The sequence below is a fragment of the Rutidosis leptorrhynchoides genome, chromosome 7, assembly GCF_046630445.1.
Source record: "Rutidosis leptorrhynchoides isolate AG116_Rl617_1_P2 chromosome 7, CSIRO_AGI_Rlap_v1, whole genome shotgun sequence".
NCBI lineage: Eukaryota > Viridiplantae > Streptophyta > Magnoliopsida > Asterales > Asteraceae > Rutidosis > Rutidosis leptorrhynchoides.
The window spans coordinates 248,145,332-248,171,007 of record NC_092339.1 but is presented as its reverse complement, the minus strand read 5'-3'; positions in this window follow the sequence as shown (position 1 = coordinate 248,171,007).

Genomic DNA, 25,676 nt, shown 5'->3' with positions numbered 1-25,676 from the left:
GAAAAGCTTTAAGGTAGTATTATAATTATTTTCATTTAATTATTTATTTATTTATTTATTTATTATTATTATTATTATTATTATTATTATTATTATTATTATTATTATTACTATTATTATTATTATTATTATTATTATTATTAATATTATTAATATTATTATTATTATTATATGTATTATTATTATTATTATTATTATTTTATATCATAATTATTATTATTATCATTATTAAGTATATTTATTAATATATTATTATAAAATAATACAACTTTTTATTTATTATTATTAATATTGTTTTATCAAATGATTTCTAGTTATATAACACTATATTTAATACATATAACATATCTATATTAACGTTTTATAATAAATACTAATTATTTATTTAAAGTACATAAAATTAAAATATTTAAACTAGTTATTAATTAAACATATAATTTATTAAAATAACAATTATATCAGTAATAATAAATAAATTATTCGATTACAATTATATGTGTTAATATATATATAAATGATATAGGTTCGTGAATCCAAGACCAACTTTGCATTCTTCAATGTCGTCATATGTATTTTTACTACAAAATACAGTATTGTGAGTTTCATTACTCCCTTTTTATATATATTTTTGGGACTGAGAATACATGCGCTGCTTTTATAAATGTTTTACGAAATAGACACAAGTAATCAAAAAAGACATTATATGGTTGGATTATTAAACCGAATATCGCCTCTTCAAGTCTGGTAACCTAAGAATTAGGGAAATGGCCCCTAATTGACGTGAATCCTAAAGGTAGATCTATCGGGCCCAACGAGCCCCATCCAGGGTATGAATGCTTTAGTACTTTGAGGTATTATTTAGTATATTAGCTGCGTGCTGTATACTGGGGGATATTCTATATGCATCTTGTTAAGGTCGGTTACCAGGTGTTCAATCCATATGAATGATTTTTATCTCTATGCAGTTTGCGAAATGCCTGATATGAGATGTGTATTTATGAGAAATGAAAATCTTGTGGTCTATTAAAATGATGGAAATGAATGTTTATGATAAACTAATGAACTCACCAACCTTTTGGTTGACACTTGAAAGCATGTTTATTCTCAGGTTTGAAAGAAATCTTCCGCTGTGCATTTGCTCATTTAGAGATATTAATTGGAGTCATTCATGACATATTTCAAAAGACGTTGCATTCGATTCAAGATTACTATTAAGTCATTTATAGTTTGGATATATTACGAAAGGGTATGCATGCCTGTCAACTTTCAATGTAATGAAAGTTTGTCTTTTAAAACGAATGCAATGTCTGTAAAATGTATCATATAGAGGTCAAATATCTCGCAATGTAATCATATGTTATGGTATTCGTTCTTATGGATTAGGACGGGTTTTTACAAAAGCAGTGTGACTGGAATGGATCAACCAATCAGCCTATCATCTATTCTGGATGATTGGGGATGGCTTCGTAGCCTTCTCAATAATGGGAGACAAGAAGATGGTGATCCCTTCCATCCATCACATTGCCCTCTTGGCGAAGAACCTGAAGTACTTACTGGCGAACCTATTCGAGGCACCATTTTCTCTCTCATTTCTAGAGTATCTCAGCACGATTATATACTAACTCACATTCTAGATCTTATTCACTCACTTGTCCGAACTACCGATCATCCTAGTGTAATAGAAGAAGTCAACGAGCTTCGCACTTGGGTAGTGGCTTTGGAGAATATGGTGCAAAGGTTACAAACACTAGCAGCAACACCGGCATCAACAGTACCACCATCACCAACGTCAACAGAACCATTACCACCAACAACAACATCCGCATCTTACACCTTAACATCATAATCTGTACCTTTAACATCAACGTCATACGCACCGTAGGTAACAAGGAGTACCAACAACACTGATTGATGAAGTATTGATTCATAACTTCATTGGAGAAACATTCCACGACGATTATGTAATCTCCAATGTCTTAAAGATTATCTATTTCAACCCTAACCATAAATCAGATGAGTGAACCAAAATGATAGAAGGAAAAATAGAAACCCTGACAAGAATGGTGTGTAATTTACAAGCTAGACTTGTTTTACCAACAACATCAATAGTACGGTTAGCATCATTAGCACATTCCGTGCTGTCAGCATCGTCAGAATCAGCAGCATCTATAACATCACAAGCTCTGCCAGTTCAAGAATCACCGTGGACATTATTACGAATCAACAACGATTATATTGTATCAATGAAGTATGAAGTATTAACTCAATTCCTCTGAAGAGTTTATATGTATATCTTATATATATAAATTTTGAAACCATCATAAATCTTTTCATACTAAGCTATTATATATGAATTGAAAATGGTTAGATATTACTCAGTTAAATTCATATTACTAATATGCTATAATCCTTCGAATAACGACTTAACTATCGTTAACCACAATCTCTGTTCCAACTCAATGAATCTCGTTTCATAATAATTCAAGTGTATTATTCAATTACATGTTTGATTTTACACTTTTGATATACTCAAAACTTTCTAGAAAACATTATTCATATCTAGCAAAGTTCACAAGAATTCCACGAACACTAACATCATGCATCAACAAATAACGAAGTATTGATTCATAATTTCGATTTCATTGAAGAAATACATCGTAAAAGTTATGTAATTTTAGGGATTATTCAATTCTAGTTTCAACCGTAAATTAAATGAGTTTAATTTAATATTAACTCATTAAATCTATACTACATCTGAAGAAAATATACATACATATATATTTTCATAAGGACTGTAATAAAATGCTTTTGTACAAAATATTAATTGTGAAAATTTTTAACAGGTAGGTAATACCCGAGAGATATATAAATTCACAATTAATATGTTACATACTTCGATTCCGATTCAGAAAATCATCCACTATACTCACTGCTTTCACAACTATATACATTTGTTTATAGAAATCAAAAGAACCATACTTATTCAAACCCAGTTACATATTCTGATTTTGAAACCTCAAAATTCAATTCGAGATATAACTGGTATCACCACTCTTAGATTCCTACATCTTTCAAAGCAATACTTTGACTTCAAAACTGTGATAGAACAACATTTCTATTCATAAAATACTTGTAACATTCAAACTCCTAGAACATCGTATAATTACAAACAGTGTTTAATGTGAAGACCCAGAAAATTTCGACCAATTTTAAACCAAACTCTTGATACGATGTTATATTTTTGACGCGATAAGAAAAGTATGTTAGGTTGAGTCTCAAAAATTTTGAACTGTTTCATATATTCAGTTGACCTTCGACCATTTCCGACGATTCACGAACAATTAATTATAAATAGATGTGTGTGTGTGTGTGTATATATATATATATATATATATATATATATATATATATATATATATATATATAATTGGAAATATAATTTTAAATATTATATGTTTTTGTTATTAAAAATAATTATGTAAAATAAAATTAAAATATGATATTATGATAGTTAGTATTTAAAACATATCTATATATATGAATAAAGTATATTAAATATGTATTTTGTGATTTCAAAGTTATTTAGTAAACATCAGTAACACTCGGTTGTCAGTTCATTAGTGTTCATATAGATCTAATAAATATTTATGAAGATTTAAATAAAAGTTAGTACGTAAATAGATTACGAAGATTATAGGTTTGACAGAAATATTTTTACCTTTTTAGTTTAAACTTTTATACTCCGTACATATTACTTGGAACCTACAAATAAATATTAGACGAACCTTTTTGATCAGGTTTCAAACATTTAATGACCAGAATAAATAAATGAACTTAATTTAAAAATTTGGAATTTTTAGGAACACTTTTATACGTTAACTGTTTAGCAATGGACATACACCGCGTAATCTGTCGATAGAAGAAAACTCCAAAAGGAGCGGCTGCTTATTTGTGTGATTCATTTCTCACGTTTTAAATTAATTTTATATTATAATATCATTCTCAACTAGTTAAACATATCCGTGAACTACAATCCATTTATATTACTATTTCGATCACTGTGCTAAATTGAATGATTTGATTTCTGTGTTTCCTCCCTTGTTTTCCTGCCACAACATGATTCTTATATACATTTGTAATGCATACACATGAACCACACTTGTGACTCAACTACTACTACTACATTCACTTTTATGTTTCTTTTTTCTTCACCGAGACCACCTTGTTCTTCTCCTTTAACCCTTGGCCACCTTGAACCACCACCATGCTCAATCACCACTTTCATTTACTATCACCATCCTATAACACCAAGAATCACCCTTGTTAATATCCATCGAAGCTTTATAGTAATCCTGTTTGTGAAACCTTGAAGGATCATGAACAACCACCGCCACCTTAAAATTTATGTTTCAACCCCAATGGTTTTCTGTTTCTGTCAAACTTGATTAAAAACCAAACATTTCATTTTATTATTTTCTGCTGAATGTTTTTGTCCAAGAACCCATCGCATAGATTACTGCCACTATGTATTCCTAATTCTATTCACTGTACGACAACCATCATAAGCTAACCATTGAAACCCAACATAATTTTTCAGCTTGCTGTTTAAAACCGATCACCAAACCACCATCTCATATCTTCTGTTTCCATTTTCTATTACGTGCGAACGACCTGCAACACCAACAGAACACCATCTTCGTTCGACATTACTGCTATGTTTCTGTGTTGTTGCTGCAAACAATATGAACCAAACCACCATTATAAATATAGCAACCTGCTGCATTTTGTTTCTGGTTCTGTCATGTAACTCCATCATCGACACAACTACTTCACCTCCATTAAACTATCGAGCCAGCTGCTTTTATCTGTTTATATATAAATATATATATTTATATATATTTTACAATACAACCATCACCTTTGATCATCACTTCAATCGAGAACCACCACTTTAGTCGCCATCTTAACTCGATCATCAACAACCAAATACACACTTGTTGTCCTTTTAAATTCCTTCATGAACCACCACACACTCACCTAATCGACAACACCTGCTGCTACTCAGGTTCTTCTACTTCGTTCTTTCTTTCTTCTCCTGTTACTATTCATGAACAATCGACCAACACTAAATTCTTTTCTGTTTCTGTTTGGTCCGTAAACCTTCACCACCCCAGAGATCACCATCAATACCTTTAACTAATTTTTTGTTTTATCACGCAACACACCACCATGATGTTACTCTTATTCACTGCTATTATGAACCACCTACTGCATATTTTTTTTCCTCTCTAAACTTAATGAATAAAGAAGATGTTGATGGTTACAAAAAGGAATGAATATGATAATGATAGCAGGGGACATATACGACTACTATCACTTGCCTTTTCCTGTTAAATGCTTTATCAAATTACCAATTGATGAAACATGACTAGGAACTTCGAGATCAACAGGTTTAATTCACACAAAGGCGGAATTAGTGAATCAAACCAATCAAAGTGAATATGGATAGCTTTTTGGGATTAAATTAGTCAAACCACAACAAGGATTGTGATTAGATTAATGCCTAGAGCTATTATTCACTACCAGGAGTGATTTGGGTTGAGAAAGAATCGGTTCAGGTGAACCAGATCTGAGTGATTGTGTGTGAGAGAGGCTTAACCTAAAATGAAGAACATAAGACTTTATATACCCCTGCTGTTGACTCACCCGTACGAGTCATCCATCACACGTACGAGTTGGCTTCATCAGCTGTACGGGTGATCACTCACTCGTGTCTTCTCATTCAGGTTATAATTATGACTTAGCTCAGCATCAACCGTGCGTATGAGCCTGTCAGCTGTACGAGTGATGCTTCACTCGTACGTCTGACTAAGTCTAACATAGTCAAACATCCATATCGCATTCCTGCAGTACTTGTAATCACATAAGAACACATATAGGATAATAACGAGCGATCATGGTATCCCATAAACTAAAGTACTAATCACAAACGTAGGCTAGATGTCTAGGGACTTACAGAACATGCATCAACAACTCCCCCTAGGACCTAGAACATCAATTACAATTAAGTAAACGTTCGTGAAACACACATAAGTCCAAAAGTAACATCAGTCTAATATCAATTACATATCCAGACTCTCTCTCTCTCTCTAAAATACATCATCATCATCATCAAAAACAAAAACAAACAAAATTACTAACTAGCATCACAGTATTCGACACACATTAGCTGGCTTCAACTTGGCTTGAGCTTTGAGCATCACTTTCTCTGTTGAGGTATGCATAGAGGACATCGATCACACGTTGATATCTCATAGCTTCCTCCTTTCGATCGTCTCTGAATGTAATGTGATGGCGATGAAGAGTCTCCACATTAAATCTCGACAAGTTCCTCAGCCACATAGGATCTAGAATCCTCACATTGTCGAACTGTATGCTTCCATCATCCTTCTCAATTGCAGTCAAGATCACTGCCTCTTCCGACAACTCATCTTAGAACCACCATCTGAAGTTCTTACAGATATCCTTGGGTAATGTCATCAAGGGAGATTGTTTCATATACTTAGCTGGATGGAACTTAATAACACGGATAGGTCCTCCCTTAGAATTTTTCTTTGTCGGGTGTATGGAAAACCTAGCGGCCGTTGACTTAAAGATGTCCCATTTCCCTGTCTTATACTCATATCTGAGTTTTCTTTAAAACAACCTGGAAAGGTCACAATCTTCAGCGTTCAACATCTTCAGCTTAGCAAGTTGCATGATCTCGAAGTACGGTAGAGTTTTGAAGTGACTTGGACGTGCCATATAATCTACTCCTCTTTCCCTCTTGATCGCAAAACAATTGATCTCCTTGAAATAGCCCCAACTCAAAATTTTACCCTTGGAGTACTTCTTGGTTCTTTTACCTTTCTCATAGAAATTGACAAACTTTGGCTCGAGTTCTGGCTTATCTACTTGATCAGGGTTAACAACGTTCTGTCTCCACCAACTTTGACGATCTTCGTCTTCCTTAACGTTTCTATTCACTTTAACCCTTTCACATTTGAACCATTCATTAATCTCATTCCATGTCTCGGCTTTAGCTTGTTCGGCTCGGAGTTTCTTATCTTTCAATTCAGTTTCTTTTCTTTCTTTCTCAACGACCAGTTTCTCATGTCGGATCTTCTTGTTCCTTTCTATCATAACATCCACTTCTTTCACTTGTTCTTTGTATAACTTTTTTGCCTTTTCTAACTCAATTAAGTTCTTTCTTTTCTCCTCACAACTCAGATTGAAAAAGTCACTTAAGGTGTTGAGTGACGGATGCGAGTATGGCTCAAGCGAAGGCATAACAATCTCAACTTCTTCTTCTTATTCTTCTTCATCATCAGATTCTGTCACAAATTCGTCCTCGGACTCAATAATCACATCCTCTTTCAAACTATCTTTACCAACAGAATCTTCACTCTTCTCATCAGTAAACAAATTATCGAAATCACTTAAGTTGATATTTTGGATTGATTCGGGAGGGATACTTGACAATGACTCTTCTTATGGAGCCTTGTTTTCAGCTTCAACTGACTCTGCATTCTCTGTATCATTTTCACTATCATATGCTAGAGCAGCAAGATGTTCCATCGAAAACTCACTTGGTGGAATGTCCCCCTTTTCTGCATCATTAAAAACATTTGAATAATTCATATAATATTCAGCAGTAAAGACCTCACCATATTCATTAAAACTTTGAATAGGTATCACTAACGGTATATCAAAAGAGGGTCCTCTATTTCCAGCATCTTCTTCATCATCTTTTTCATTACCTTCTCCCAAATCAGAAGAATACTCTTCTTCTCTCTCCTTAATCAACTTTGTTTTACCAGAGGTAAGATGTTCAATCTTGTCATTCAACTTCTTCATCTTCTACCTGTTCACACTCTTAATCTCCAAAAACTTCTTCTTCAACTTATATGTTCTTTCCTTCTGACGGTCCAGCCTATCAGATAACCTCTTGTTCTCTTCCACCAAGGATTCAATCTTAGCATTACTGATCTTTTTCTCCTCAGTAGCTTGATTCTCTAGATTGGTTATTTTTGTGACCAAAGACATCAACAGATTTTGCTGAGTCTTATATTCATCTGACGTGGCCTGAGGTGTTGTTGTGGCAGGTTTTGGTGAGGTAACAGCAGCTGTTGCATCCTTCATGAAACCGGATGGCTTTCTCTGAGCTTGTTGCCTTGAACCTCCCTGTGATGATTTTTGAGGTGACTCATAAGAATACTTTGTTCTTTTCTCCTTCTTCTTGAGTTGTTCTACGGTCATACGATCCTTTCCTTTCCTTTTTCTCTGAATTAAGTTGGTATCCTCCTCAGTTGCTTCATCATCACCCTCGATAATCTCATCATCAACATTACCTCCTCCTTGAGCATTACCAGTAGCTTTCTGATTATCACCCTCACCTTCCTCATCTGTAACTTCATAGTTAGAGTCTGAATCCTCATTCCTCCAAGCATTACCTGCTGGACATCAATAGTTCTCCTTGATAAGATGACAAATGCGCTTTCTATTAAAGTCAAGCTTTAAATCCTCATTCCTTGTCTCTTCCATTCTGCGGAAAGTAATCAGATTCATCGGCTTCAGGTGGATAATATCCTCTTCAAGCTTAGGTAGATCAGGTACAACGTCATTAATGATTAATTGAAGAAAACAGGCATAGATCAGGTATCTCTGGGAAGAACTGAAGTGGTTTGCCTTGAAATAGTAGAAAACAAAACCCGAAAAATAGTATGGAGCCTTGAGAACAAGTGCCACAAACATACTCTGCACTTTCTCGTTCAACTTATCAAAGCTAGATTTGTGTCCACTCAAACAATGCATGATTACATGAGCAAGATATCTAAACTGTGGTGGCAGACATGTCTTCACCAGCTCAGATTTTTCAACAAGGTAACCAGAATAAGCACATCTTCTGAAATAATCATGGATTCATTCTCTACTGATAGTCATATGGGAGCCGTTCTCGTCATTGAAACCCAAAATACTTCTAATCACATCCTTAGAAACAGTAATATCATGACCTTGAATCTTACTAACAAGCTTATCTTCATCAACATCCAACACAGCATTTCTTCAGAACTCTCTCTGCTGACTGTAGTATGCAGTGCATTCAGTAGAAATAGCAGTATGTATCCTTGATCTCTTAAGAAATTCGATAATCTCCTTAAAGTGAGAACCTCTCTCTAAAGTAGTGTCATAGAGAACGACTTGATTGTTCAGTTCACCCTTCTCTAGAGGAATCTCTTGTTGAGCAGGTGGGATGACCGGATTCACTTGAGGATTAGCTTGTGGATTAACTTGTTGCTCCCCCTGTCCTTCAATGTTAACAACAGGAACGTTTACTTGTTGTTCTGCCATTTGATAATATCTAAACAGAAACTGAGACATTAACAGAAATGTTAGATATATAAATCAATCAACATAAAGCATTAAAGCATTTGCATCAACGTATCATAAATATGTTGAACAGGATGAAACGTGCGAGTGATAGTGTTACACGTGCGGCTGAGAGATCAACCGTGCGAGTGATATAGTCACTCGTGTCACTGTTGACACGTTTGAGTAGTAATATGGTTTTAGACAATGTACACGTTTGAGGCAAAAATTCTAAGCGAGTGAGTCAACCGTGTGGTGACTCGTGCGGTTAATCACACGTGTCAGCTCTTGCAGACGAGTGATCAATAAAATCAAGACAAACAAGTAAGCTCAAAGGTCCACACGGTTGATCATCAACCGTGCACTGACTCGTGCGAGTTATGTCTCACGCGTGCGAGTGACGTCACTCGTGTATGTCTGATGAAACTGAATATTAAAAGCCTTTTTCAAATCAACAAAATCACATAATTGTTCATTTTATGGACCGATTTACATCACGATAGCATAATAAGGTACCGTTAAACACAAAACAATTACAGATACACATCAAAACAACCTTCAATTTCATGAAATTTGAGTTGTACACACTTAGGGTTTTGACTCATTAAAACAACAAATTAAGGTACTAAAACTCGATGAAATCATACCTAATAGGTGGCACTGGATTCGTCTAAAGATGCTTAACGTTCGTTGCAAAGGAATGTATGATCGGTGATGATCGAATTTAGAGAGAGAAAACGAGTTGGGTGCACAAGTGTGAGCTGTTGAGCTCATCACCCCTATTTATACTTTCGTGATCAACCGTGCGGTTGATCACACGATCCACCATCAAACGCGCGTCTCACCTAAATCACACGTGCGTGTGACCCAATTGTCTTAGGACAAGTTTGATCAGGGTCATCCGTACGGTTAACCTCAAACGTGTAGTCAATCGTACGGTTCACACATCAAGCGTGCATTTGAGCACTTAGGCAATTTCAAAACTTCAAAATTCTACAACCTTAGGATTTCGACTCGTTCGGCAATCTTAGATCTAACAAGCACTTTCAACTTGAGTCGAAAAACACTAAACCTTCAAGAAATGACCATTAACACTTAGGCAGATAAAATCCTAACCTAAACAAGGTTATTACTCTAATCATTCCGTGATCCAAGAGTAAATCCTACAGTGTAATGTCAACTTAAGTTCATTAGCAATCTAAATCATCAATGTCCTTCAAACAGTCACAAGCACTACAAACTTCTATCTCATGGATTTGGTGGCCCAAAATCTTGATCTCAACAAAGTTCTTTCAGATGTCGTTATGCACTCAGAGGATAATCAGAAAAACAAGGAAACGATAGAATCTTTATGGATTTTCTGATCCAAAATGTCATGCAACTAAAATTATGCAAATGAAAGACAATCTATCATGAAATGAAATAACATGCAAACCAAAATCTTTTTGTTGTTTTATAGTTTTCAATGCAAACAAATTAACAGTACAGAAATATAAGACATACAAATCCACATTCTTTTTGTGAGCAAGATGGTTAACTATTTAAAAATGGATCAGAACTGACATATTGAATCAATTTCTGTTGTTCATTCCTAATTATCCAGTCTATGTCTATTATCATGTAGTTACTAATATCAATCCTCATTAAACATGAACATATTCATTCCGGACATGTCGACAATCATGTTGGCATTAATTACTTGAACACTATAAAGAAATGATTTTTGAGATCATGCTAAGTTCATTAATCCTTGATTCTTCCATAACTTATGATTGTGCATTTTTATTAAGTTGTCAATTCATTACACATAACTTTTCGTTATCTCTTTCCATGTACTTCATTCAAATTGAACAGGATGGTTCTCATGGCATTTTGAATAACCCTGTCAGCCTTTGGATTGTTGGGATTTAACAAGTTCATAAACATACATGAAACATTTAAAGATCAAATTAAGCGGAAGCATGAAGTATTACCATTTTAGAACTTGTTATACTTTAACCAATTGAAGTTAAATCCCAATTAGGATCAAGTTGTGAAACATACTTACAAACTAGAAGCAAGAAAAGAGTATATACCTTCTCCTAGTTAGTTGATAGATGATGATGAATGTAGAGCTTCTAACTTGAAGCCTCAAGTGTGTAATACCCCAAGCAATCACCCAACACCTTTGTATTTAGTTAGGATTTGAAGAACACTTGAAAATAAACTTGCATAAACAAAATTTGAACCCTCTTTGATGCTCAAAAGGCCACGGCCTACAGCCTGTTTTGGGCAGAAATTTGTGCAGTTTTGGAGCTCACTTGATAGAGGTTTGAATGCATGTGTGTGTGTGGAATACTAAGTCTTGGTCTTAGTTAAGCATGGGTAGTAATTAGTAAACAAATGCATGCTCATACCAACTCCCGTGCCACTCACATTAACATGTTATAATATATATTTATATAAAAAAACAGATTTTATAAAATCAGTTTTTATAAAACTTGATTTCATAAAACACATTTTTATAAACTTGTATATTATTTGTTATGTATATTTTATAAAACCAATTTTATTAAATGTAACATAACTTAATTAATTATTTAACCTATAAATAATTAAATCCTTGTTATATAAGTTGTTCCATAACTTATATAAACATATCAAGTAATATCATTTAAGAAACCTTTTCCTTAAAATTCAAGTGTCGCGTATTTAATCAATGATCCAATCGTTAAGATCAAATACGAATAAGGTGTCGGTAAGCTTGTTATTGGGAATGACCCGACTTGAATCAAAACATATTAGCCACATTAATTAAATATGTCTTTCGGGCATACGAAATACCTTCAATCTCCCACTTGCACGAGAAACATAAGAAATTATTGTAAGTGATGGATACCACCTAACGACCGTCCATCACCCCCAATATGTTATGACTTTGTGCCATTCAATAACATCATCCCTTTCGAGTTCCCATCTCGAATATGAATAGGTGAATCTTTTCATTATATCCTTTTGTCCTAGATGTCATGTTAAATCCAAGAGATACAGAGTGATCACTCTCCTTTAGATTTAACTTTATCAGGCCTTAGACATCTGACTCTCAATGAATAAGAGGGACAAATTCCATCTTGACTACATACGTCCTTAATATATACCTTACATTATACCTGAGCTCCTCCTTATAAACTACCAAATTTCAGAATAGTGAAGGAAAGAATCAAGGCACAATACTTGGTAGATATCCGAATCCAATATGTATCTCAGGTCAGAAGATACAATGATATTCGCCTTTACTCAAGATTACATGTGATCAACCACAAAGGCTCCATTTAGTAAATCTTGAGGGCGGGTCTTCCAATATTTGTATCCCACAAATATCTATGAACATTGGTTGCAACCTTGCCCCACATTCATCCCGTGAATGTAAACCAATCCAAGTTCATAATAGTCTAAACCTCACACTTGTTCCCACAAATGTGATCGACTACGGAATTTAGAATAATTACTTATTCATGGATAAAATATGCAAAATAGAAACATAACTCAAAATAAATTAATGCCATAATTATATTAATGAGTTTGAACAATTTCGTTCCGATACAATACTTAAAACAAATCATGACCAAACACTAGAATATCGAAGCCCTAATGCACAAACATGTCTTGCATGTTTTGATCCATGTAAGAGCTTCGTGAGAGGATCCGCTATATTAAGATCTGTGTGAACTTTGCGAATACATATCTTTCCCTTTTCAACTTCATCCCTTATGTAGTTGAATCTACGCTCAATGTGACGGGTCTTTTGATGAGCACGAGGTTCTTTGATTTGAGCAATCGCACCCTCGTTGTCACAAAAGATCTCAAGAGGGTCCTGAATGGAAGGGACTACTCCTAATTCGTCGATGAATTTCTTCATCCATGCAGCTTCCTGAGCTGCCAATGATGCGGTGATGTACTCCGACTCTATAGTAGATAAAGCAACAACATCCTGTTTTGAACTCTTCCAAGAGACCGCACCTCCATTTAACGTGAAGACATAACCGGATTGTGATCTAGAATCATCTCGATCAGTTTAGAAACTCGCATCCACGTAACCTTTTACAGCGAGTTCCTCCTCACCAGACCCATATATCAGAAACATATCCTTAGTCCTCCTAAGGTATTTCAATATACTTTTGACAGTAATCCAATAACTGTTCCCTGGGTTATTCTGGTATCTACTTGTCAGGCTAAGAGCGCATGACACATCCAGTCTAGTGCATATCATTGCATACATGATTGACCTAATGGCAGACGCATATGGGACTTTCTTCATTCTCTCCTGTTCATCTTTCGTGGTGGGGCACTGAGATGAACTGAGAAGTGTTCCCTTTTGAATAGGTACCAAACCTTTCTTAGAGTTCTCCATCTTGAACCTTTTCAAGATCTTTTCAATGTATGCACTTTGATTCAAACCTATCAGTTTCTTGGGTCTATCCCTGTAGATCCCAATCCCCAAAACGTATTGTGCTTCTCCAAGATCCTTAATGGAGAAGCATTTACTTAGCCAAGTTTTAACACTTTGCATTGCAGGAATATCATTTCCAAATAACAATATATCATCCACATATAGTACAAGGAACATGATTGTGCTCCCACTAGCCTTCTTGTATACACAAGCTTCATCACCATTTTTAATGAAGCCAAATTTCTTGGCTTCCTCATTAAAACGATGATTCCACATTCTAGATGCTTGTTTCAATCCGTAGATTGACTTCTTTAACTTGCATACCTTTTTAGGATATTTTGGATCAACAAAACCTTCAGGCTGAACCATATAGACATCTTCCTCAAGATGTCCATTTAGGAAAGCGGTCTTGACATCCATTTGCCATATTTCATAATCATAATGAGAAGCAATGGCGAGTAATATCCTAATAGACTTTAACATTGCCACAGGCGAAAAAGTTTCATCATAGTCAATCCCTTGAGTTTGAGTGAAACCTTTTGCTACAAGTCTAGCTTTATATGTATCCAAGTTTCCATGTATGTCGGTTTTCATTTTGAAAATCCATTTACAATCAACTAGCCTTGAGCCAGTAGGTTGTTCAACAAGTTCCCAAACTTGGTTGTCATACATGGATTGCATCTCAGCATTCATGGCTTCCTGCCATTTATCTTTATCAATCCTTGATAAAGCATCTTGGTAGTTTGTTGGTTCATCTAAATCAACCACATAGCAACCATCCATAAGAAACACATATCTCTCAGGAGGATTACTAATTCTACCAGATATGCGAATGTCTTGTGTATTTTGATCATCCATTTGATCATTCTCAACATTTTCATGTTGAGTGCTAGTGTCAACCAATTGTGTATCATCTACTTGATCTTGAACCTCCTCAAGATCTATCTTCCTTTCACTATTTCCTTCCATTAGGAACTTAGTTTCAAGGAATTCAGTCTTTCGAGCAACAAATACATTCTGATCGGATGGATCATAGAAATAATATCCCATATCATCCTTGGGATATCCTATGAAGATACACTTCGTGGATTGAGCATTCAACTTATTAGGTACATAACGCTTAGGATAAGCTTCACATCCCCATACCTTTAAGTATGATAGAGATGGAGGTTTTCCAAACCACATCTCATGAGGAGTTCGTTCCACTTTCTTGGTTGGGGCCATATTTAGAATACGAGCCGTGGAGCATAGACAATAACCCCAAAATGATAGAGGTAACGAGCTTCTAGCCATCATAGATCAAACCATATCCATTAGGGTTCGGTTCCTCCTTTCGGACACACCATTAAGCTGTGGTGTCCCGGGTGGAGTAAGTTGCGAGATAATCCCACAACTTCTAAGATGATCTTGGAAGGCATCGCTTAGGTATTCACCTCCTCTATCGGTACGAAGTACCTTGATTGTCATATTGAGTTGATTTTGTACTTCATTTTGATATTCTTTAAATGCTTCAAAAGTTTCATCCTTATGTCTTAACAAGTAGACATATCCGAAATGACTGAAGTCATCAATGAAAGTGACGAAGTATCTTTCACCATTCCAAGTTATGGGCTTAAAGGGTCCACATACATCCGAATGTATTAATCCCAATAAGTCTTTAGCCCTTTCGTAGGTCCCTTTGAAAGGTGCTTTAGTCATTTTGCCTTGTAAACAAGATTCACATACATCAAACGAGTCTAGTTCATTTGATTTCAAAAGGCCATTCTTTTGGAGTGTATGCATTCGATTCTTGTTTATGTGACCAAGGCGACAATGCAATAAGTAGGAATCACTCAAATCCCTTTTGAGTTTCTTGGTGCTAGTATGGTATATTGAGCTACTAGATGATGCGTCATCATGAACCAATTCATAAATTCCATTTGAAGGCGAAGCCTTAAAATAGAATACATTATCTAAATAAACGTGGATATCATCATTAACAAAATTAAGATAAAAAACCACATTGTTTTAAACGAGAAACTGAAATAATGTTTCGACATAAATCCGGTGCATACAAAACATTGTTCAAAATAAGTTCCAAACCACTTGGAAGCTTTAATACAAAGCCTCCTTGAGCCTTCACTTGCACTTTGGCTCCATTACCCATAAAGAGACTTGATGTTCCCGTTTGCTTGCTACTTCTTTTGAACCCCTGCAAAGAATTGCAAATGTGAGTTCCACATCCAGTGTCTAATACCCATGTATTAGAAGAAGTAATACTAAGATCTATATACACCATATATATATATTACCTGAGGTTTGCCCCGCATCCCTCTTTTCCTTCAACTCCTTGAGGTAGACCGGGCAGTTGCGTTTCCAGTGACCCATTTCACCGCAACTGAAGCACGGGTCTTCCTTGGGGTTTGCTTGTCCGACAACCTTTTGCTTCTTGTTCTTGTTTTTGGTTGGGGTAACCATCCTCCCCTTTCCCTTGCCTTGATGGGCGGGTCCTTTCCTCTTAGCCGCCTTTGGCTTAGAGGTGTTGTTACCTTTAGACCCACCATCATTGATCATTAGCACGGGTGAAGCCCTCTTACCCATGCTAGTTTCCACCGTCCTAAGCATGCCATGAAGTTCGCCAATGGTCTTATCCATCCCATTCATATTGTAATTAATTACAAATTGGTCTAACCTCTTTGACAAGGAGTTTAGGATAAGATCCGTGGCTAGCTCATTAGATATGTTGAGATTAAGACGGTTTGCACGATCAATGAGGCTTTTCATCTTGAGGACATAAGATGAAACGGATTGGGAGTTGATGTGTCGCGAGGGGTATATAAAATAGTTATTAATTTTAACAGGAAATACTATTAAATACGATACAATTTTACACAAGATATTTATTTATTTATAGAATGGATATACTTAAACCTTGCTACAACACTTATAGGCAGTGTACCTAATCGTACAGTAGTGTAGTTTTTAGTAAGTCCGGTTCGTTCCACAGGGAATCTTTTTTAAACAAATCTCAACGCTATATTAATTTACTTTTATAAAAATACAAACATATATAAGTAATATTATTATTATAAAGGGGGGTTTTTACCGTTTAATGACCGGTTTGTCGATTTTAAAACTTTAGTCGCAGTTAAAATCAAATGTAAAATATTAAAAATAAATACAAGACTTAAATTAAAGCATGAAGTAAATAACGATAAATGAAATTGCGAATAATAAAAGTATGATAAAATAAACTTGCGATAATTAAAAAGTAAGATAATTAAAAGTGCAATTAAATACAATAACAATAAATAAAAATGCGATAATTAGAAGTGCAATTAAATATAAAATAAAGGAAATTAAATATGAAATAAAAGAATTATGCTTATTTAAACTTCCGTAATCATGATGTTTGACGTGTTGATTTTAGTTTTATGCCCATGGGTTAATTGTCCTTTGTCCTGGATTATTTAATATGTCTGTCTGGTTTTTTGTCCATAACAGTCCATCAGTCATAAATATAAAGTGCGAGTGTCCTCGTCAAATTATTCTTATACCCGAAGTTAAATATTCCAACTAATTGGGGACTTAAACTGTAACAAGATTTTAATACTTTGTTTAATAATTACACCAGGATGTCGACTGAGTGTAACCCAAGGTTTTAATATTTTGTTATCAATTATACCAAGTGTCCTTTGTACATAATTTCACCCCTGTTTTAATTATTCTAGTGGCTATTAATCCATTCCCGTGTCCGGTTAAATGAACGATTATTCGTACATATAAATACCCCGCCCATCGTATCCGATTGAGTGTATATGGTAATTTATAGGGACGCCCAATTGTAAATCTTTATATTAACATTAACAAACTATCATTTAGTTAAACAAATATAAAGCCCATTAATAGCCCATAGTCTAATTTCCACAAGTGTCGTTCTTTTGTCCAAACCCCAATTATGGTACAAAGCCCAATTACCCAATTTTAGTAATTAGCCCAACATCATGATTACTTCGTTTTAAATAAGCATAATAATAACTTAGCTACGAGACATTAATGTAAAAAGGTTGAACATAACTTACAATGATTAAAAATAGCGTAGCGTTACACGGACAGAATTTCGACTTACACCCTTACAACATTCGCTAACATACCCTTATTATTAGAATTATAATTAAAATTAAAATATAAATTATAAATATATATATATATATTTTACGTATGAGGAGAAGAAGAAAAAGATTATTTTTACGATCAGAATGCGCGAGCTTTATAGGGGGTTTCTGAATTTGGGGCTCCGCGACTCGCGGCCTTTTTGGCCTTCAAACTCCGCGAGTCGCGGAGTTTACTTTTACAGCTCAGAGGAGTTTGGCTCTTTGTTTACCGACGGTTTAAATATAAATATAATATATTAAATAATTATAAGAATTATTTAAATATTATATTATATTTATGTGCATAGTTGACTTGTAATTTTTAGTCCGTTGCGTCGAGCGTTGAGAGTTGACTCTGGTCCCGGTTCCGGATTTTCGAACGTCCTTGCGTACAATTTAATATCTTGTACTTTGCGTTTTGAATCTTGTACTTTTGTAATTTCGAGACGTTTCTTATCAATAATTGGAACCTTTTTGATTGTCTTTTGTACTTTTGAGCTTTTTGGTCGTTTGCGTCTTCAATTCGTCGAATCTGTCTTTTGTCTTCACCTTTTATTATTTAAACGAATATCACTTGTAAATAGAACAATTGCAACTAAAAGCTTGTCTTTTTTGAGGAATAATGCTATGAAATATATGTTCGTTTTTAGCATTATCAAATATTCCCACACTTGAGCGTTGCTTGTCCTCAAGCAATATCGTCTTGAAATACTAGAATCACTTCTTTATTCTTCATATTTTGTACATCAGTGATTTTTTATACGACGGTATAAACAATGGTAGTAACGATATGGTTTACAGTCCCACATGACTATAAAAATTTAGATCCATTAAGGAAATTGGATCTTTATGAAAACATTTGATCTTTTGAAAATTAAATCTAGTTTTTACCCTAGATAAGTTTTCCGGGATAACCCTTTACCGGTGTTTGCAAAATATTTTTGTGGGTTTGGTGGGTTTCAGATTTGAAAATTTTAGCTCAAAACTTATGGTTTTGTGTCACCCACTTGCTAACCTTGTATTTGGAAAGCAACACGTCCAGTTTACTTGTCCCGTATATTACCTTTCGGTAAACTACCGTCCGGTTGTAAAGGAAAGTGTTGAACAAGCAACTGTTAAGGCAATGTCCCCTGACATGCTTTTAATTATGGTCTATAACGTGTCGGACGCAATTACTATCCTTGGTAGGAGCAATAGTAAAGCTCACCCTTATAATTTTTCGGTATGGCACAAGGTCCTGTCTTTGACCACTATACAACCACCGTTCTTACGGTTGACACCCGATTTGGTTCAGGTGACCTAATGAATTCCAGGTGAATTCCTAGGATTTTACGTTCAATGGTAATGAACGCATTGAAAATAGGGTTTTCAGAAAATAAATCGGTTTGTAATTTTGATCAAAATATTTTCTCGTTCAAGCTCGAGTTTAGAATTCCATGAGTTTGTAATTCTCAATCTTTAAGGTCAATCTCTAGGATTGAGTAATATCAGTCTTAAAAGCTGATTTTTAATCTTTAAGGAGATTATCCTTTCTGGGGATCTGATTCATTAGTCTTGTCCAGCTAATTTGCATGGTGCCCCCCATTGTACGAGATAAATCCTTCTCATGGTTAGGATAAATCTGACACTTGGCGACCCTGTTTAATGCTGAGGTCCGTGGATTTCCTGCTGATTTTAGTGATAACTTTTCTAGATTTTTCGTCAACCTACAGCTGGTCTGGATGACAACTTCATGACCTAAATCAAGAAGCGCGTGTCTTTTTCGGAAGACTTTACTTCCTTTTAATGATGGAATTGATTCATCGTGTAGATCCATCTCTTCTTTTCTTTCATCGGGTAAAACAGTTTAGTTTAGTCCAAAGCAAAAGTATTTTCAGTTATTTGTTACAGATATATGTGACATATGTTTAAGATAACTTGGTAAATTTTCCCACACTTGGCTTTTATTTTCCTTTTTATCGTCCTCTATTCCATTTTAAATGAATTTTAACATTTTGGTTTGTTTCTCAATTTATGTCCTTTTTGAGGTAACAATAATTTCGGTGTTAAAACCTAGTTTTATCGTTCATAAATATGTATAAACATGATTTTTAGTTCATTTAATTGAAAATTTTGAAAAATTTTACTAGAATTGGGTAGTCAGTATATAAGACCAGGGCTGTTCTTTATTATCAGAGAGCACTAGATTCTAATACAACTACTGCTTTACTAGTATTTTTAATGGTAACCAAGTGTATAAAGTAAAAATTTTTAAAATCCGAAAGAATTTAACCCCTTCCCACACTTAAGATCTTGCAATGCCCTCATTTGCAAGAAATCAGTAACAATTTAAATTATTGAGGGTGATTTGTGTGAAAATGATTAAATTTTACCAAAGTTTCCAAATATATTGGCGTTTGTTTGCTGAATGATAAATGGTGCACATCATTTGTTCATTCCGTCTTGTTGTTATTTCACATATATTTTGCATCTTGTCGTCAAAATTAGTTGCTTTTGCTGAACTTAATGCCAGTCTTTGAAAATGCGTTGTTTTACCCTGTTGTGTACATAAGATAAACTGCAAACATATATACGTATTTTTGAAGTTTGGTATATTACCCCACATTCAAAAATTATTAAAATCTAAGAATAAAAGTTAGACAATTAAATAAAAACTATTACAATATTAACAAAAGTATTAAACGTATCAATAATTACAAATTAAAAAAAAAAAAAAAAAAACTAAGTATACTAGGGATGATACTGGTACCAATAGGGGTTCCAGGCATAACCATAGGTGCTATAGAATGCTTCGGCAGGGTCATACGTAGGATACGGTGGCTGCATCTCTATAGACCAGGGAGGGAAGATGGGTTTCGGTGTAGGAATATAGTTTCTACCTATATGTTGGCAATGAGCTATGATTTGGTTCTGATGAACTTGCCAATCTTCAAATGCTCTCTATCTAGCATTTTCGTATTCCTGAGAAGCTATAAACCTTTGCATTTCTTGCATCTCATTCCCCCCTCCCACATTACCTTGCTGTTGGTTTCTCTCCACCTGTGGATGTCTACCATGGTATTGTACTACGGCGTTATTTCGCCTCTTCAAAACTTTCGCACTATGGTATACATTTAAACCTATAGTATCGCGGGGTTCCGGTTCTTCTACTAATAATCCCCCCCGACTTATATCCACACCGAGATATTCACCAATCAAAGTAATAAAAATACCACCTCCTATTATGCTATGCGGTCGCATCCCCCGAACCATAGCTGATAAATAATAACCCACACAATACGGTATACTTACAGCGCTTTGTGGGTCTCGAATACACATATGGTAAAACAAATCCTGTTCATTTACTTTTTCCTTGTTCTTACCCCTTTGTGTAATCGAATTAGCTAAAAACCTATGTATCACTCTTAATTCGGCTCTATCTATATCCAAATAAGAGTAATTTCCCCCTTTGAAACGGTGATGGCTTGTCATTTGACTCCACACACCGTGTGTATCAAAATTTTCATCTATCTTTCTACCGTTTAGTATCAATCCTCTACAATCGGCAGACGCTAACTGCTCAGGCGTATATATACGTAAAGCCTGAGCCATGTCCAGTAAAGACATGTGGCGCATCGAACCGCCTAACAAAAATCTAATAAAAGAACGATCGGTTAAACTAGCTACCCGATCATTCAAATCTATACTACATAACAATTCTTCACACCATACTTTATATACAGGTCTACGCATGGTGAATAAACGTACCCAGTCATTAAAAGAAGAATTACCATACCTCTGTACAAGTAATTCCCTAATTGGCCCGGCCAATTCTACAGCTTCTAAGGGTCCCCATTCTATGACCCTCGGTACCTCAACAACCTTAGAATGAAGAGTATGCAAACCCTGTTGATATTTTGGATTATCTATCCAAAGTCTGTCAAATCTCAGGTTCGGGTGCAACTCTTCCAAGTGCATATCGGAAAAGGTCATGACTGGATGAGGTATATCCTGCTTGTAGTAGTTATCCACCTCCTGTTTTTCCGCATTCTCAGCAGGAGCATTGCGGGCTTGGGATGAAGATTCACCCCTTTCAGTCTGCAAAACACATCAAACACAAATTTTGTGCATCCAAATATGCATTAGTGTCAGCAAAATCATCAATCAAAATAATTACAATGACATTATCAATTTATATCAAACTTAAGCTCATTTTCATATTTTCATCAAATCTACACTTTTTCAAATAAGCATATACGAAAATGTTTGCCAAGTTCATAAGCATTTAACTCAAATAACATGTCAAAATAATCATTACTAGCAATTAAACAAGTCTCAAATGGCATTATCTTTCAAAAATCAAGTTCATGAATTTTAGACTTGAAAAAGTCCACTTTAATTCTCAAAATCATGTTTAGGCTCAAAGTTTGGATCATTTAACTACCAAAACATGTTACACTACTTAATTTAGCAACAATTCATGACAAAAATCGGCCATAACCTGTTTATATCAAAAAGCCCCAAATTTGCTCAAGAACACAAACCCTAGATTATTCAAAATTTGAAGTTTAAGGCTTCTAATCATGTTAAACAGGATCAATCTAGGTTATACAAGCATAATACATAAACAATTTAAGCCTAATTACACTAAAAATCATCAAAATCAAATTGGAGAAAAAATGGCTCAAGAACACTAATTTCGGATTAAATGGTGTTTAGGTGTAGAAATTTACCGTTTTTCTTGAGTAATTCCTAGATAGCATCCTTCTCAACATGATTTTAGTAAAAAATTTGGTGATTAACGGTTAAAAATTGTGATTTTGGGGGTGTTTTTGGGTGTTTTTTCGAGCAGTTTTTCGGTTTTGTGGAGTGCACTGATCTGTGTTTTTACGTTTTATTTTTTTTCTGTAAATTGGTCCCTCCGCAACTCGCGGGGATTAAACCTCCAAACTCCGCGAGTCGCGGAGTTTGCTATATATATATATATATATATATATATATATATATATATATATATATATATATATATATATATATATATATATATATATATATATATATATATATATATATATATATATATATATATATATATATATATATATATATATATTTTTATATAATCATTAACTTATAAAACAATTAAGTACTTAATTTTAAAATTTTGTTTCCTTTGTTATTTAGGACGAGGTCGTTTCGGATCGATGTCCTAGTCCGTCCCTCGACAAAATTTTAAAATTTGTCTTTTTGTAGCGATTGTTTTAAAAGCTAAGATTTTTGGGGTTTTTTTAATGTTTTTGGCATACTTTAATTCAATGAGATTAAAAATAATGATAATAAAAGTTCTCGTCCCTCCCTTGGGTAAAGCAATTTCGGTTCAAAGACCTAGTCTTCAACTTACGACGAATTTTAAAAATCATATTTTTAACTTAATGAGATAAAGTAAATTTTTGTTTTTAAATTCACACAACTTAAATATAAAATTCAAAATTAATATTAAAAATTCACACCAAACTTAATTTAAAAATTTATAAATTCATACCAAACTTATATTAATTTTTCAAATATTTACAATTTTAAAAATATTGTTTTTACAAAGTTTACAATATTAATTTAAGATTTATATATTAATTTTAAAAACATGGTAAAAAATAAAATTAAAAATCTTTTTGTCTTTTTATCCCACTTTAATCAATCAAATATTATCAAAAATATGCGCCCCTCTTTTCGGTAAAGTAATTTCGGTTCCAAAACCTAATTTAACTCATGACGAATTTTTGAAATATTTTGTGTTGATTGATTAAAGATATTTATACCTTAAGAATAAACGTTAAATTTCGCAGTGATGTAATAAATTTTTGAATGATATCAATAATTTCGATCGCCAAACCTAATTTTATTCAATACCAATTTAATACTTTTTAGCGAACAAATTAGCGTTTATTATCAAAAGGTTAAAAATAAAATAAAATAAAAACTGTACAGACATACCTGTGAAATAGATTTCTTAGTTATATGATCTATCCCATTCATAAGATAGTCGGTTTAATTGGTTTTCCATGGCTACATAGGCGTAACCTCGAGCATTCAGTGTCTTTTCTTCTAAACATATGAACGGTCCGTCTCTGCATAAAGTAACAAATTCGGTATTTGAATAGGTTTGATTATTTGAACATTTACCTCCATGTGACCATTTTCCGCATTTGTGACATCTTTCTAGGTGTCGTGCTCTTCTTTTCGCTGCGGATTTTGATTTTCCTTTACCAAATTGTAACTTATTATCTTCGCATCTGGATTCTTTTCTAACTCCGTCCATTCTTTCTCTGATTACTGATACTATTTTACTTGGTAGTATGTCATTATTTCTTTTAGTGATCAAAGCGTGTAGCATTAGACCATGGTTTAGTTCACAGGCAGTCTTCATTTTGTAAAAACCTAAAAAAAATAAAAATTCAGAATGGGGGGAGAAGACTAGTTCTTTAGGGTCTGCTAGGGAAAGACCATTCGGGTTCCATTTTCGAGAACTACACGAAAACAGACAATCTAACTCTAACAGAAATACATATTATCCTTTAAAGACTTGATTCTCCCCACACTTAGTTAGCTGTGGTGTCGAAATTGTGATTAACTTCGTTGTCGACTTCCATCGGACCATGTATGTAATGTTTAACTCTGTGACCATTAACTTTAAATTCAATCCCATTTGAATTTATTAATTCTATCGTTCCGTATGGGAAAACTCTTTTGACTATGAATGGTCCAGACCATCTTGATTTCAATTTTCCAGGAAATAGCTTGAATCGTGAATTGAAAAGAAGAACTCTGTCTCCTTCTTTAAATTCTTTTGAACTTCTGATTCTTTTATCATGCCATTTGTTCGTTCTTTCTTTATAGATTAACGAATTATCGTATGCTTCATGTCTTAATTCTTCTAATTCGTTTAGTTGACTTAATCGTAGACGTCCGGCTTCATGTAAATCAAGATTACATGTCTTCAAAGCCCAAAATGCTTTGTGTTCAATTTCTACTGGAAGATGACATGCTTTTCCATAAACAAGTCTAAAAGGTGTGGTTCAAATTGGAGTTTTGTAGGCTGTTCTAAAAGCCCAGAGTGCATCCTCCAATTTAATGGACCATTCCTTCGGATTTGATCCTACGGTTTTCTCTAGAATATGTTTTAAGGCTCGGTTGGTATTTTCAACTTGTCCACTTGTTTGTGGATGATATGCGGTGGAGATTTTATGAGTTACTCCATATCTTTTAAGAACTTTCTCAAGTTGATTATTACAGAAATGAGTACCCCGATCACTTATTAAAGCTTTCGGTGTTCTAAACCTTGCAAAAAGACGTTTTAAAAAGTTGACTACAACTCGTGCATCGTTAGTTGGGAGAGCTTGTGCTTTCGCCCATTTAGATACATAATCAATGGCTACGAGTATATATAGATTATTATGAGATTTCGGAAATGGACCCATAAAGTCAATACCCCAAATGTCAAATACTTCACATACTTGGATGACATTTTGTGGCATTTCATCACGTTGACTTATTTTTCCGGCCCTTTGACATGCATCATAGGATTTGCAAAGAAGGTGTGCGTCTTTGTAAATTGTAGGCCAATAGAATCCAGCTTCATAAACTTTTCTTGCTGTTAGTTGAAGCCCATAATGCCCTCCTGTTGGTCCTGTGTGACAATGGTTTAAAATTTTACTAGCTTCATCTCCAAA